The 15,694-nt window shown below is 36.8% G+C and overlaps 1 protein-coding gene across 1 annotated transcript in view; it reads left to right on the forward strand.

Moving 5' to 3' along the window:
- Positions 1 to 1,084: 1,084 nt before the first annotated feature.
- Positions 1,085 to 15,694, forward strand: part of ANKFN1 (ankyrin repeat and fibronectin type III domain containing 1) — a 266,145-nt gene continuing 251,535 nt past the window's right edge. The window contains exon 1 of the mRNA XM_059148501.1: positions 1,085 to 1,120. The gene's annotated coding sequence lies outside the window, so the exon portion shown is untranslated. The remainder of the gene's footprint in view (positions 1,121 to 15,694) is intronic.

The raw sequence follows: 15,694 nt of genomic DNA on the forward strand, positions 1-15,694 counted from the left end.
CACTAGATAGGCCAGCCTTATGTTACTATTTTACATGTATTTTATTTAACTCTTAAAATAACTCATTATTATTTCTATCAATCCTAGAACATCGAGTCAATTTGCCAAAGTCACACTATTATGAAAAATGGCAGAGCTTGGAAAAATACTGCTCACCGAGGTGACTAATCTGACTCATCCAGATCCATGTGGGTGGCATGACAGGGTCTTTCTGTAGGTCTGAGGACCCCATGACTTGAATGTTCAGTCGTAGAGATGACCTGGAATCATGGGAATCTCAGCATGCAAGTTGTTCATATCAATCATAGGGACTTACCTGCCATTTCCAATTAAATCTACTACCCTGAAAAGTACCCCTTTGGATATATATCCTCACAATATATCCCCCAATCCCCCCCAGAAAAGGATTTGCAAGCAAGCTGAATTGTCTGGTAGGTGGCCACACTGAACAGATAGCACGCACAATTGGCACTCTCCTTCCCTGCATAGGCACAGTCTAATTGTGTCTTCTTTTACTGCCGTCTTGAACAAGAAAAAAACCTGGCATTGATTTCAAGCCCCCCATCCCAGTACTCCTCAGAAAAGCTCTTTACTTCTTGGAAAAGAAAACTTATCCACTTACCCAAATAAGCATGAATCAAGAAGATCATAATTTTTAGGAAGAGTTTAAGTTAGTGGAACAATGTGTCAGAACTGGGTCTCTGAGCATGAGGCGCAATGTCAGTATAAACCAGAAGCAAGAGAATACTGAGTCTAAGCCATGGAACAAGGTAACTAGACCCCTCCTCTTTCTCTCTCCCCAGGACCAGGCATGGGAGACAAAGTGAGTGTCAAGGGCTCTCGAAATTCTAGGATGTTCTGGGGGCAGGGAGCTGAGCATGCGGTGAGCTATGGCTGTAGACTTCCATGTTTGCTCTGTGGGCAACTTCTCCCAATTACACTATTTTCACCTCCAGGCTCCTCATGTTTTCAGTCAGCGGACATACCTTGAAAGGCAATCCAATGCCTTTTTCAGTTGGAATGGGTTACTTTACGGTTTTGTTTTGTTTTAACACACTTTTTTCCCCTCTTTGTTTCAGAAGCTGCCCTTTAAAGACAGGCATTTTACTTGCAGCAAAATGTAAGTACATTTTCTTCTTGAAATGATACCTACTTCTCAGTTGTAATTCCTCAAACCTCCTCGTCTTTATGGTTCCCATCTCACATTGCTGCCTTTTTGAAGTCTGGCTTAACAAATGCAGTCGCAGTGTGAGTCTGCCCCTTCACACTGTGGTTCTGTCTAGCATCGTGCAGCATCTCACCAACTGCTTGGGAAACAGATTGAACCCGATCAGGGCTGCTACTACGTTGTATCTAAAAAGTTAGAAAAAAAGTGAGGAGGAAAAATTAGGTGGTGTTCTTCTGTATGTGACGATCATGTGACACCAAACATTTGAATATTCAGGTTCTCTCAGGTGTCTAACTTATTACTCTTTGCCCAGTTGTTCCTCATAGTCACAGACTGTTTCATATTTAATAGCACAGTAGTTATCTTGATAATGCCTGCCTTCCTTTGTGTACTGCATTGCAGCCATGCTGTAAACCCATGTTCTTTCTAGAATGAATCTCCCACGTATTATGTTTCTTTACTCTTGGTACTTTTAGTGTCTGTACCAAATTAGAAACACCCTCTGTTTTAAAAGACCAAATAAAATTAAACCAGGTACGAACTGGGAGTTCGAAATATGAATGTTACATCTGTCTCTGGAATAATTTGAATAGTACCTGAGTTCAAAAAACAGGGGATAGATATGAATTCAATATAAAGACTCTAACTATTCAAAAGTAGCTTGAATGGTAGTGAGTTGCTTGTCACTACAGATTAGTAAGTAGGAGATCAACAACCATAGGTAGAAGGTCAAGCCAGGTAACCAAGAATGTACATCAACTCCCAGCTCCTCATTCATACAGTTTCCAATGGAAGATACATGAGAGTAGTTACTGAAATATTTAATTAGACATTCTTGGACTCAGGAGAATCTAAAGGTCTCACTCTAATTACATATATTACGCAGGTTCTAATAAGTTCTCTTTTGAATCATTCAGTCCCTGAGGAAGCTAGACATTTAGCTGAATGCAAGAAAAACTTGGTTTTTGCTGATTTCCCTGGATGATACCTTTGGTTTGCTGTCTAGAATAAATTGATCCCATTGCTATACACCAAATATTCAAACACCAGTACAAGCAACATCCACCCTTAAAGCCATTTAGGTTTTATGTCAAAGTATTATGCAGTCACTGGAATTCTTTTAAATATCAATTTCTGGATTATATTGCTTTGCTCTTTATTGCATTATCAAGACACCTGAATGTTATGAATATTTTAAGCAGCTTTTACCTATGAAGTCTTGTTAGATTTTATGAGCTGTTTCCCTTTTCATGTGCTGTCCTAAGTATTTTATTTGTACAAGTGTTAACTTTTGACTGTATTTTTTTTTTTTTTTTTTAAAGATTTTATTTATTTATTTGACAGAGAGAAATCACAAGTAGTCGGAGAGGCAGGCAGAGAGAGAGAGAGGGAAGCAGGCTCCCCGCTGAGCAGAGAGCCCGATGCGGGACTCGATCCCAGGACCCTGAGATCATGACCTGAGCCGAAGGCAGTGGCTTAACCCACTGAGCCACCCAGGTGCCCCTGTATTTTTTTTTTTTTTTTTTTTTAATTTGACAGAGAGGGATCACAAGTAGGTAGAGAGGCAGGCGGGGGCGGGGGGAGTGGGAAGCAGGCTCCACACTGAGCAGAGAGCCTGATGCAAGACTCGATCCCAGGGGCGCCTGGGTGGCTCAGTGGGTTAGGCCGCTGCCTTCGGCTCAGGTCATGATCTCAGGGTCCTGGGATCGAGTCCCGCATCGGGCTCTCTGCTTAGCAGGGAGCCTGCTTCCTCCTCTCTCTCTCTGCCTGCCTCTCTGCCTACTTGTGATCTCTCTCTGTCAAATAAATAAATAAATCTTTAAAAAAAAAAAAAAAAAAAAAAAAGACTCGATCCCAGAACCCTGAGATCATGTCCTGAGCCGAAGGCAGAGACTTAACCCATTGAGCCACCCAGGCGCCCTTGACTGTATTCTTTCTGCTGAACATAGAAACTGTTTGGGAGAACAGTCTGTGTTTACTTTCCTGCATATTTATTTTTAGGAGCTTTCACACCCAGTATCTATCCATTTAGGTTTGTCACTGGTTTTAAATGATTTAATGTTAAATACTAAAAGATACTTAGTTTGTGTTCATGGTGAAAATTGGATGAAAGGCAATTTAAGATAGCATTTCAGTCATTAACTGCAAGTATGCAACTATAAACACATATGTGACTACTACCCTCAGATCTCTATCAAATTGTTGGTTGAGGGGTGCCTGGGTGGCTTGGTGGGTTAAGCCTTTACCTTAAGCTCAGGTCATGATCCCAGGGTCCTGGGATTGAGCCGCACGTTGGGTTCTCTTCTCAGCGAGGAGCCTGCTTCCCCCTCTCTCTCTGCCTGCCTCTCTGCCTACTTGTATCTCTCTCTCTCTGTCAAATAAATTTTAAAAATTAAAAAAAAAATTAAATCCACCATCATTTAACAACAACAACAAAAAGTTGGTTGAGAGCACCTTGTATCTGGGTGGTGGGGTGGGGGGAGCGGGGAGCACCAGAAACAGTTAGCTAGCTGTTTCACATTAAGAGATTAATTTGTGATTGCTTTATTTTCGCATTTTTTTTCCCCTCAAGCACATATAGAGTGCTTGGTGCCCTATTTTATTAGCAAATACTCTGAGAAGTAACCTTGCACCAAGTTCTGCACCATCCAGACAAAAACAGGTCTCCACACCTCTCCGCGTCATCTGAGCAACTGGTGGAAAGTTGGTCTGACCCATGGAGTCATGGAAATGCATTAAAATCACCAGGCAGTTGTGACTCGGTTCATTTTGGCAGCCAGATTCCATCAGCCCCTCAGGAGTTGGCATTATGTCCTAATGATGATTGTGTTATACAACCAATACAAATGGAAACCGACCTAATCAGCACACATTCAGACAGGCTTGATCTGTAGTGAATGGCCGGAAGCTTTCCAAGTCAGGGGCCTGGAAATGTGTATGGGCCACATAAAATCCCAGCTCTGCTGCAGCCAAGTCAGGAAGATATGCCCCCATGGAGAAAGGGGGTGGGTGATGGAAGGAACTCAGGATGAAAACTCAGAAGGCTTATGTCTGACTCCCAGATCACTCCCTCTGAAGTGGTGTGATTTTGAGAATGTTAGTTAACCCCTCAGTTTCTAAGTGTCTTTATTACGGGTTAGAGGAAGAGAAAGGAAAGGAAAGCATTTATTTTTTTCCTGCCTCCGTGAAAGGGTTGTTGTGATAATCACATAAGGTAACATTTGGGGAGGAGTTTGCCATCTAAAAGTGCTTTGTGTCTTTAGGGGATTCTTGTTCCATCCTTACTAGAGGCCCTCTCGGTCTCAGCGGGAATCCCTGGGATTCTTGGGGGTGGGGAGCGGGCACACTTGGGGCCATAAAATCAATACTACACAATGGAATAAAATAGAACCATATTGGGCCAAAACAGGCCCCTGGAAAGACTTGCACCCACATTTTTTGTTTCTGTTTAACTACAAATGTTCTTTGGGACCCCTGCCTCTGGTGGAAGAGAATTGTCTTCTGGGTGGTATGGGTGAGCAAGTTGCCAAACAAACCTGAATTATCCAGAGGCCTGTAAAATGCGCAATTGCTTTTTAAGAGGCATGGTGATATTGTGTGTTCCTTTCGATTTTTGGCAGTAACGATTTTCTGCAATTTGTGGTTTTGCAATTTCTCTTTATACAGACAACACTCTGGCTTTCATTCAATGCCCCACTGGTTGGGGGGAAGGGAGAGAGAGAGATTCCCTGGGGCTCTGACCACTCCAGAAAAAGAAGGAAATGTTAATGAAATAAGTCAGAAAGAATGCTCCAGACTAGTAGAAGCTGCTTGGTTAGTGGGGAAGAAACAACTTTTAATAAATTGCATAGTGTGGTTGGGATTTTATCTGGGGCTTTTTTCAACTGGGCACAGGTCTGTTCCCCTTAACTCTTCTTGACTCTACTGAGCTTTGTCTGCAATCTCAACCTCATCTCTTCTTTTTTTTCCTGTATTCAACCAGTTTGGTCCCTTCTACTGGCTCCTTTCGGCTTCTCCTGTCCTAGGTGGGATTCCCTTTAAATACTCCATCAGTAGGCATCCACTTGCCAATTGCGTTAATTAACTTGGTTTGTGTAATTTACCTGAAGATCCATGTGCCAGGATTTTCGCTGTCATTCTGGTTGCATTTTCTGCTTTTACCGCCAAGGCTGAAAAAAAAAAAAAAGCCTCTTTACAGAGGAAGGTCTGTGGCCCGCATTGCAGATGCAGTACAAGGATGTAGCCTTTATCTAGATGAGAGTGGTATGTTCTGTTTCTAGTCATCACCTCTGGAAAGGTTTTGCTGACTTATGTTTGCTTTTTTATGACTGCAAGGCGCTGTGCTGAAGGATTTAAAGCTGCATCCAGGGTAAATCTTGTATTCCTTCTCTGTTCATTTCTTTGTATCAAAACAACCCTCTGTTCTCTCTTAAGCAGATTCCCTGGGCTTTTGCCCCTAGATCCCAGGCTTTCTCTGCACAGAGGCAATTGCATAGGCCATCTATTTCCTCTCTTCTCATGACCCAAATGTCACCGCTTCTTTTGTTTCTAGGAGTAATATAAAGATAATTGCTACTCATATGTTAATTGTAATTTTCACGTGTGATTTTCTGGTGTACGTATTCTACAACTTGAGGGAATTATTTGTGATGTGCCATTATAAATCACAGTATTTTCATTTAGGAAGATCGTTCAGCAGGATGCAGTTCAGCAGCCCACCCTGAGCCCTCCTCACAGCATCTTCTTTAGGACCCCACTCCTTAGCCCATGGAAGTCCAACCCATTTTTAATAGCTCAGCACTTCCAACTTTCTTTTACTAACCTGAGGTAACCTTCAGGTAGTTCTCTTGCTAGTTTTGCCTTCTGGAGCAGCTCAGAAGTTGACTCCTTCTTCCACATGACAACCCTCCAAATATTTTGGAATCTGATCCCGTATACTCTCTGAGCCTTCCTTGTCCAGGCTAAACATCCCCTGTTGCTTCAGCCATCCTTCATATGACTTGGTTTAGTTACCCTTTCCATTTGCCCCAGTCACATTTTTCAATGACCCTCTTAAAATGTTATGGTCTGAACTTTAAAAAACAATAACAACAACAACAACAACAACAAAATACTGCCAAGATGGCTACCCATCGCACGCAGAGCATTAAGGAAAAAAAGTTCTTGCTCTGGGCATGTTATTTCTATTACTATAACCTAAGAGTACATCACAAATTTTAATAATACTTGAGTCCTGAGATTAATCCTAAAACCTCTAGATGCACTATATAAAAGCTGCTATAAAAACAGATTTTTCCCCAGTCCTATATTTATGCAGTTGGTTTCAAATACTACACAAACCTATACATTTATTCCTGTGACACATATTAGCTCAGAATACTAGTGGAAACTGCTAGGAGCTTTTTGAATTTGAATTACTTTAAGCCTAACTGTTTCAGTTTTGGGATGTATTTGATTTACCTCTTGACTTCATTCAAAAGATTGATAAAAGCAGTGACTATCTGGGTTTTAAGCTTTTTGCAATGGAATCATGTTTTATTCATCGTCATCTTCATCTCTTCTGAAAAGTCTGTGACATTCTGTTAAACAACCAGATGCTCAATAAATGCTTTTATGAAATCACTCAACAATATGTGATACAGGCAGTTTTCCAACATCCTGACATGCAGTTATCTTTAAACTGATCTCTAAGTGCCCTTTGGAAACTAAGAGTAAGATGAATTTTATCCTACCTTGCTGATGTTGGTCAATGTTACAGCATTATATAGTTCACTAACAGTATGATCTTCAGGGCTAGAGTGCGTGGATTCTAATCTTAACTTGATTTTGCTACCTATGTGATTTAGAGCAAGTTACTCTACTTTTCCTGTTTCTTGTACTGATATGTAAAATAATGAGGTTGTTGTGATTTTAAAGCTAATTAATCCATGTAAAGAATGTAGGACAGCAATCAGTAATATAAAAGCAATAATTAGTGGTAGTAATCATTGTATTGTTGTCACTTTTATTGTTATTGTCAAGCTACACTAGTATAAACAACCTATCATAAGAGGAACAAAGGCAATTTGGTAGAATTTATTTATAGTGAACCTATATTGACTCTAAATAATAATTTTATGATCAAAATGTTTGTGTAACCTAAATATAACTCAGCTGCTCCATGGCACTCTAAGTTTAGGTATATATTCAAAGGAACACAAAAACCTAAACAAATGAAAACAATGTAAATTTTTATTAAAGTCTCTCAGGGGAATTCTATTACATTTCACAGCGAAATATTCTAAAGACTGTTAGCCAAATTTCTCTTGGTAGCTGCTCAGAAATTTCGTTCTTCTCCTTCTCTTCTTCTCTCTATAACAAAATGGGAACGGGGTAACCTGGCTGGCTCAGTTGGAAGAGCATGTGATTCTTGATCTCAGAATCCTGAGTTTGAGCCCACATTGGATGTTGAAATTACTTCAATATATAAAACTTTTTTTTAAAATTTAAATGCTAGTTTGCGTTGCTTTTTTCCACACTTACCTCTTCTATTTCAAATATGCCCAATTCTCAGGATTAATAAATCGCAAGTCTGTTATTTCCTGTCTCTAACAATTCCATCAATTATGTAATTTCAGTGTGGCCCTTCTAGGCTGCTTCTGGAATAAACTATATGTATATATATATATATATTCATTCCATCAATTATGTAATTTCAGTGTGGCCCTTCTAGGCTGCTTCTGGAATAAACTATATGTATATATATATATATTCATTCCATCAATTATGTAATTTCAGTGTGGCCCTTCTAGGCTGCTTCTGGAATAAACTATATATATAGTTTATTATATATATTATTATAATATAATATATTATATATATTATTATTATAATGTTATGTTCTATATATGTTCTATATATAATATATATTATAAACTATATATAATAAATATATAGTTATATATTATTTATTTATTTATTTATATTTATATATATAAGCAGAAGGCTGCTTCTGGAATAAACTATATATATATAGTTTATAATATATATAACTATATATATAATTATATATAGTTATATATATTATAAACTATATATATAATAAACTATATATAATAAATATATGGTTTATATATTATTTATTTATTTGTATATATTTAAATACATATGAAATACATAAATTATGAAATTACATAATTGATGTAATATATATAGTTTATATGTATATATCTATATATATGTATATATGTATATATCTACACACATATATATAATAAATCTTATTGATATAATAGATGTGTAGCACACAACTTACAAATAATAAAATGTGTAATACCCTTTATTGTAAATTCCATGTAGCCAGCTGATTCTCAGAGAATACTTTCATTGATTTGTGCTGAACTCTTGGTATCTACAGTCAGCCTATGGTTGCAGTTGATGAATAAATGTAGTTTACATGTAGGTATGGATCAGTAACATGAACAACTTCTTTACTTAATTGAATAATAGTTTTTTAATATATTTCCTCAAGTTCCTGTACTGTTTATGACAGCTATAAACAACAGTCCTTTTTAGTTAATCTGAATTAAGATTTTCTGTATAACTTTCTTAAATCTAGACAATCAACAAAATAATAAATCAAGTCTTGATGTGTGGTATTTGCTGATATCTGTGCTGTAGATACTCCTACCATGGCCAATTTCAAGCTATTAACGTGAAAGATACTATTGACTATAAAATTAAGAAGGAATATGCAGTCGTGCCTTAATATGGGTGGGGGGTGGGAGGTTGGGTGAGCCTGGTGGTGGGTATTATGGAGGACTTGTATTGCATGGAGCACTGGAAGTGTTGCATAAATAATGAATTTTGGAAGACCAAAAAGAAATTTAAAAAAAATTAAAAATAAGAGATCATTTTGAATGAAAAAAAAATAGATGCAAATAGCTCAGAAGCCATAGGTAAAATAAAATGTAAAAAAAAAATTAGGAAGTGATGAGTTTTGAGTATTTCCTTTCTTTAATTATTGAGGTGTAATTAACATACATTATATTAGTTTTAGGCATACAGCAGAATGATTCAGTATTTGTGTGAATTATAAAATAATCTCTATGAAAGTCTAGTCAACATCCATCACCATACGTAGTTACAGAATTTTTTTCTTGTGATGAGAACTTTTAAGATCTACTCTCTCAGCGAACAAGAGAGAGAGCAAGCACAAGCAGGGGGAGCATCAAAGGCAGAGGGAGAAGCAGGCTCTCTGAGGAGCAGAGAGCCTGATGTGGGTCTCTATCCCAGGACCCTGGGATCATGACCTGAGCCAAAGGCAGATGCTTAACAACTGAGCCACATAGACACCCCTGCAATACAGAATTATGAAGTATAATTGCCATGCTGTATATTACATTCCCATGACTTATTTATTTTACAACCGGGAGTGTATACCTTTTGATTCCCTTCCCTCATTTCCCCCAACAAACCCAGACCCTGCCTCTGGCAACCACTCTGTCTATGAATGCTCTTTCTGGTTTTCATTTGTTTGGTTTTTTTTTTTTTTTTTTATTCCACATGTAAGTGAGATCATACAGTATTTGTCATTCTCAGTCTGGTTTATTTCACTTAGTATAATACTTTCAGGGCCCATCTATGTTGTTACAAATTGCAGTATTTTATACTTTCTCATGGTTGAATAATGTTCCACTAAATATAGATAGACATCTTCATGTTTTCTATCCATCCAATGATGGACACTTAGGTTGTTTCCATATGTTGGCCTTTATAAATAATGCAGTGAGTATGAAGGTACCCATATCTTTTCAAGTTAGGTCTTTGTTTTCTTTGGATAAGTAGCCAGAAATGGAATTACTGGATCACATGGCAGTTCTATTTTTAATTTTCTAAAGAACCTCCATACTGTTTTACACAATGTCTACATCCATTTATATTCCAACCAGAAATGCACAAAGGTGATATCTCACTGTGGTTTCAGTGTGCATTTCCATGATATTTAGTGATTTTGAGCAGTTTGTCATTTATCTGTTGGCCCTCACTATATCTTCTTTGGAAAAATGTCTGCTCAGATCCTCTGCCTATTTTTTAATTATTTTGTTGGTTTTTTGCTTTATCTTGTTGCTGTTGAGTTTTAGGAATTCTTTATTTATTTTGGGTATAAACCCCTTATCATTTATATGATTGGCAACTATTTTCTCACATTCAATAGGTTGCCTTTTCATTTTGTTATAGTTTTCTTTTGTTGTGTAGAAGTTTGATATATTTCCTTTATTTTTAATACAAGTTATTTTATTATGTTTTTATAATTCAGTTTTTAAGAATGGCCATTCTTAGCAAATAGCTCACAAATTCCAGAAAGTCTAACTGCCACTTGCAAAGTGGCACAAACCATTTCCAAATCTATACTAGCCCCTTCTCTCTAGACAGCAGTGGTGGGTAGCAAATGGGCAGAAGTGGTGAGGTATAGTTGAGAATATTGACAAGTAAAATTTTTCCCAAGTGATGTTATTCTTTTTTTTTTAGAAATCTATTTTAGTTTTATGAAATATCAGGATCTTCTAATATTCAGAAGCTACTTTCTACCTCCCTCATCATTAAAATATGTTTTCACCTTTCGTGTTGATTATTGACTAAAGATTCTATTACTTATCTTTTCTAAACAATTTTTTTAAACTACAGAATCAGAACAAGTTAAAAGGGAGTAAGGAGGAGATAATTGTAGGATTATAGATATTTAATGAAATCCACAAACAGAAAACAAAGTTTAATTGGACTTTACACGAACTTGAATTGGAGAGCTCTATAAAACAATGAAGAGCTATCGAGAACCGAGGCTTCTCTTCGTGGTATTGCCTAGTTCTTTAGACCTGGTTCATCTTCCTCCTCAGATTGCATATGGCCCAAAATGGCAGGCACAGACGTCAAAGAGAAGACATTTTAGACCTTCTTCCCGCTGGGGGAATACACATCAATTCCAAACATCAAGGAAAGAAATCTATGTGGTTCAGGTCTCTGTTCTTCAGGAAGCCATTGGCCAGCATAAATGGGATTTCTTAGTTGAAAACATCTCTAGTTCCATTAGCTATGACTCCAGGGTTGTGAGAATGTATAGGGTAAGATACAGAGTATGGGTAAGGATAGTACCCACAGTATAGAGCAGTGAGAAGACAGACATGATGGGCATTTTTAGTGCAATATGCATAGATTCCTTCATTAAAAAGAGGAAGTGTTACTTCAAATAAACAGGAATTGACTCTAAGGAATACCTATCTACTACCACTCACATTTAATTAATTTTAACATTTTCCAGTATTTGGCCTAGGTTTTTATGAAGTTGAAAAAAAAATCATTACATTTTCGTATGCCCCCTTTCTTGATCCTATTCTGCTCTGTCATTCTCCGGAGAAAAACAGTCTTGGGTATTTATCCACATTTTGTTTATTAATGCGCTTATTAATATCCACAGTCTTTTAAGTTTTCATAAATGATGTGCCATTCTGTACATTTTTTCTAGTCAACATTGTGTTTTTGAGATTTATCCAAATGGACACATGGCTCTGATTAGTTGCTCAAATTCTAGATAATGTTCCATTGTTTAAATATAATACTATTTATTAATTCATTCTCCTACTGATGAACAATTAGGTTGTTGCCAGTTTTTACTATTAAAAAAAAGTGTTTCATCGATGCATCTAAGTAGATTTTTCTCAAGAGTACCTAGATGTGAAATTGTGGCATTCTAAGGTATGTGTACCTCATAAACATTGCTAGATAATGCCAAGTTGCTTTCCTAGTGGTTGACTAGCTTGCATTCGTATGAGCAGTTCCTGTGAGTTCCTGCTTCCCAAATCTTTGCCATCATGTTGTTTTCAAACTTAAAACTTTTCCAATCTGATGGATATAAAATGGTGTCTAATTTTTCTAATTTTCAATTCCCTAATTTCTAGTGAAGCTTAACATTTTTTTATATGTTTCTTGGTCATTCACTTTTCCTCTTTTGTGATTTGCCTATCTACAGCCTTTATTATTTTTAAACTAGTTGCTTTTCTGTTTCTATGAATTTGTAGAAGTTATTTATCTATTTGGGTAGTAAACTTTTCTGTGTTACATGAAAATGTCTTTTCTCAAACATTGTCCTATCTTTTTACTTAGGTGTACTAATTTTTATTATGGGGATACTTACATTTTAATGGCATCTAAATTGTTGAACATTTCACTTAGGATTTGTTTCTTCTCTGTTCTAACATTGTAAACATATTCTTATGTATTTTTTTAAAGTTATAAAGTTTTGATTTCCAGTTCATGTTTTTGATTCATAAGGAATTTATATTATAGGGATGCCTGGGTTGCTCAGTCATTAAGTATTTGCCTTTGGCTCAGGTCATGATCCTGGGATCCTGGGATCAAGGCCCCTGTTAGGCTCCCCGCTCAGCAGGAAGCCTACTTCTCCCTCTCCCACTCACCCGGCTTGTATTCCCTTCCTTCCTCACTCTGTGTCAAATAAATAAAATCTTAAAATTTATAATCTACATGGTGTGAGGTAAGGATCCAAATTTATATTTTTCTCTATGGAAAACTAGTTGTACTCTCATAAATTGTCCTAATTTCCCCCCATTGAATTGTTATACCATCTCTGTCATAAATTTGGTTTCCATACATGTCTAGATCTGTTTCTGGAAAATCCAAGTCTATCCAGTAGCCTGTTGGTTATCCTTGCACCTGAAATAGCTTTCTCTTAACTGTTAGGATCTGACAGGTAAGGTTTTATACCTTCATCTTTTTCTTCAATATTGTGTAGACTATTTTTTGACTTTTACTTTTTCAAGTGGTTTTGAATTCAGTTTCTTTGTTTCCACAAAAATCTCTATTAGAAATTTTATTGCAGTTGCATTGAATTATGGGTTGGTCAGGAAAGTTAACATCTTTATTAGTATATTATAGTTTACCATTCACGAGGATGATACATTGTGCAGAATATTTGATGTTTTATGAAACTTGAAAATATTTTACTTGTTTTTCCTACAAAATGCCTATATATCTTTTGGTATATTTATTACTCATAACAGTTCATTGGTGTGTGATTGATCTTTTTCTATTTTAATACTTGGTTTTTAATCCAGCAACCCTACTCATCTCCCCAAAGATTTTTTTTTAATTTATTTATTTCACAGACAGAGATCACAAGTAGGCAGAGAGGTAGGCAGAGAGAGAAGGAGAAGCATGCTCTCTGCTGAGCAGAGAGCCCGATGCGAGGCTCGATCCCAGGACCCTGAGACCATGAGACCATGACCTGAGCTGAAGGCAGAGGCTCAACCCACTGAGCCACTCAGGTGCCCCTCCCCAAAGATTTTAATGATATCTCTGTAAATTATCCAAGGATTTTCTTTCTTTCTTTCTTTCTTTCTTTCTTTCTTTCTTTCTTTCTTTCTTTCTTTTTGAAGATTTTATTTATTTATTTGACAGAGAGAGATTACAAATCGGCAGAGAGGCAGGTAGAGAGAGGAGGGTGAGGGGAAGCAGGCTCCCTGCTGAGCAGACAGCCTGATGCAGAACTCAATCCCAGGACCCTGAGATCATGACCTGAGCTGAAGGCAGAGGCTTTAACCCACTGAGCCATCCAGGCACCCCAATCCAAGGATTTTCTACAAAGACAATCATACACTTTTTGAACAAGAGTAATTTGGTGTCATTCTTTCTAAATTCTATTGTTTTTGAATTTTTTGTTTGTTTTATGTTATTTTTGTGGGTTTCCAACTATGTTGAATAGCAGGGTGATGAGAACCATCCTTGGCTTGTTTCTTAATTCTTGTGACCTTAATAAGAAAGTATGTGAAATTAAGCTAATAAGAAAAATGTTTGCTATATGTTTTGGTTAAATAATTTCTATTAGTTTAGGAAAGATCTTTCTTATTCCTGTTTACAACAACAACAAAAAATTAAATCAGGATGGTGTGTTAAAATTTATCAAGTATTTTCCTGCATCTGTTGAGATATAGGTTTTTTTCTTTCAATTGACTCACATGGTAGGTTATATTCATAGATTTTCTGATGTTCAACTCTAATTGCATTCCAGGCATACTCTACTCAGTAGCGGTCTTTTAAAGTATATCGATATACAATCTACAAGTGTTCTATTTAAATATTTTTATTTATGTTCATGTATGAGACTGTCCTATAAATTTCTTTCTTTCTTTTCTTTCTTTCTCTTTCTTTCTTTCTCTTTCTTTATTCCTTCCTTCCTTCTTTCCTTCTTTTCTTCTTTTCTTCTTTCTTTTTCTCATTCCTATTATATTATTTATATTTACCTAGCACTGGGTTTCTTTGTGCTTTGGAAATGTTACATGTATCTTGCTTTCTTTGAGATTTTTCCTTTCTCTCCCTTCCTCCATTCTACATTCCTCACTCCTCCTCATCTAAAGGTTTTGCTATTATCTCTACTCAGCCCCCACTTAGGAACCCCAGTACAAATAAATCTTTACTAGGGGTTTATGTTCCTGCCCCATGGTGATTCCAGAGATATCCAAGATCCAAGCCTCCAGGCTAGTGAAATTTGGCTCAGTTACTGTTTATAAAGCCAAGTCTGTGTTCTGCAGACTCCCTAGGCCACAACTGCAGTCCTATGTAACAGGTGACATCAACCTTTTTCTTTCTCCTCTGACCTCTTTCTACCACAATACCTCCTGGTTTCATGCAGTGAGCTTAGCTCCAGATTCCCACTTGACATCCAGCATTTGTAAACCCCAAGAAACTATAAGTACTGAGGTCCTAGTCCTCCCTGATTCTAGTCCTTCCTCATCCTGGTTCCAGACCAAAACTCAGCTGAAGAGCTTCACCCCTGTACTTACTTCTTCATTTCTCTGTTTTGTTATCTACAGAGTTATTGATTTTGTTTGTGAACAAGTCTAGATCTTTTTACTTTTTACTTTTGATTTACTTCATTAAATGGAGTCCCATAAACTTACATAGTTTTCTGGGGGGAATGAATTGAGATAATTATGGGTTTTTTTTAAGTGCAAAGGATAATAGCAGTGAAAAGAAACACTAGTATAAAGCTGATATATGTTCTCTGCCTGGAAAAGCCCCTCTTTTCTCTTCTGCCTACCTAAATCTGAATCACTTTTCCCGGCTATTTACTCTAAACTGTGTCTTATATTCCTTCAATTTAATCTCGTGAATATTTATTAGGTGCTATAATGTATTAGGTACTATTTTAGCACTAAGAATACAGTAATGAAGGATATGGGTATGTTCCTGCCTTCATGGAACTTACATTTGGTGTGAGAAACAAAATGAGTATACCATGCTGTAGCACTTACAATTAAAACATCCTGTTTAATAATTGATTACATACTGATTTTTATTCTAATTTTTACATGTGGGTTAATTATGTTTTCATTGGTCTGAAAGACCAATGAAGATAGTAGATATACTATATTTCTCTTACTTATGTTCATGATTCCACAAACAGAACCAGAGATCATTATGCATGTAAGATTAAGTAGTTTTTATCCTCCAGTGGGGTTACAGCAGATTTCAAGG

Source organism: Mustela lutreola, chromosome 15 (assembly GCF_030435805.1).
Source record: "Mustela lutreola isolate mMusLut2 chromosome 15, mMusLut2.pri, whole genome shotgun sequence".
In the NCBI taxonomy this organism is placed as follows: domain Eukaryota; kingdom Metazoa; phylum Chordata; class Mammalia; order Carnivora; family Mustelidae; genus Mustela; species Mustela lutreola.